Source organism: Condylura cristata, unplaced genomic scaffold (assembly GCF_000260355.1).
Source record: "Condylura cristata isolate star-nosed mole 26May11 unplaced genomic scaffold, ConCri1.0 scaffold00036, whole genome shotgun sequence".
NCBI lineage: Eukaryota > Metazoa > Chordata > Mammalia > Eulipotyphla > Talpidae > Condylura > Condylura cristata.
The window spans coordinates 14,474,259-14,476,109 of record NW_004567137.1 but is presented as its reverse complement, the minus strand read 5'-3'; positions in this window follow the sequence as shown (position 1 = coordinate 14,476,109).

Genomic DNA, 1,851 nt, shown 5'->3' with positions numbered 1-1,851 from the left:
CCTTCTCTCCGGGGGCAATTAAACTCCTTGCTTCTCCCTTTTAACTCTACACGTCAGCTATGTAACTGGCCTAGCCGGGGACCAGGAGCACTGGCGGTGCAGCCCTTCTGCTCAGCCCTGCTCTCATTTCCCCAGGAACAGACAAGCAGAGGCCACGTGCTAAAGACAGACACACAACACAGAAAGAGATTTTGTTCCTTCCATACAAAATCTGTTTGTCTGTGTGTTGGGGGGTGGGATGGGGGAGGGTTGGAGGGTCAGTCAACCAAACATGTCTGCAAGAAAAACATATTAAGCCACTGAAATTTGATTGCTTGTTACTGCAGCTAGCATCCATTAGCCCAAGGATGTGGACAATTCTCTTCCTAGTCATGGTTCTCTACACAAATGAGGCTGCCTACTTTGCAATAAAGTGAAAGATAATAGAGTTCAATCCTTGGTATTTAGGTTACATTCAATGTATGTGTAGATTGGGAGGAAAATACAAAGACTGGCTTGTATACTTGAATTATGTCGCTTTTTACAAACACGACACTCCCCAAATCTATGTCAGGGGTCACGTACATATCACATCTGAGACATGAATGGTATCCTGAAGAATTCTCACCCTGCCATGTACAAGATCACGCGTTCCTCAGAGATTTGTATCCATACTTGTTTCCTTTCTGGATCTGTCCTATTCACCACATTTCTACTCTAATATACTGAACTACTTCTCTGAAATCAAGATGTTTATCTTTCCATTTTTCAATTGAAACCAAGTGCAGGTTCCCAGAAGCTTCAATCTATCAGCTATAAGACCTTATTACTTCAAAATCTCAACGTAATAGTTCTCATACATTTTTCCACTCCAGCTAGAGCAAAAATACTTTTAAGAGGTGCATCTTTGCTCTAAATGCGGAGGCCTCCAATTCTCTCCGAGATAGCATGATATTTGAAGCACCCAGTGTCACTCTTGGCTCTGAATAGGCAAATACTTTGTTGTGTAAGCTACTTTCTCTTTAAGTTCTGTTGCCTCAAATATACGAAACTCCTGGGATTCAGATGAATACCTATCAACAGTGAACATCTGATCACAGATTAACAGTCTTCTAATTAATCTCTTGCTCCCATCCCGATAGCCTGTGTCTTAGACAAAGCAAATCATGCATTCTAGGTGCAGGAACTTATTTCTGGCCCAGTGTGTTTTGGGGATTATTTATACCTGCTACCAAAGTTAGTACTTTTTTCATTCATTGTTAGTTTTCTTCCCTCTAAAAATAAAGTAGCTGTAAGCCTAAGGGGCTTGGGCCGGGGGCGGGGGTGTGGGGGTGCGGGCAGGAATAGCAGATGGATGACCCTTTGAAGAATGTCAGAATTTTATGAATATGTTTGTAGCTGCAATTTGGGAAACTCTCAAAATCCAGTCACTGAGGACCAGCAGCTAGGGATGGCTGTATTAGAGGATCTTATGTGGTACAGAGGATGACAACTCCATACTCACTGACAATGCAGAAACAGTAAAGATAGCAGGAGGAAAAACCCAGTGCCAAAACAGATGACACATTTTTAAAAGTCGGTTTGAAATCCTCCATCAAACATTTGCTTCAAAATGAGAGTAGAAAGACCATGTGGTGAATCCTACCTACAACTACAGCCCTTGGCTGTTAACTTGTTAAGAGTACACTCTAGCACCTCTCACCCCACGAATTGTATCAGCTTGCCAGTCAGTACATACAAAACATCTAAATGTACTTTTTTTTTTTTAAAGATTTATTTATTTATTTGTACAGAACTGGGGTACAGGCCAGAGATGCGGAGGGTGAGAGGATTCACCAGAGACAGAGTTGGGTACAGAACAGGCAGATCGAC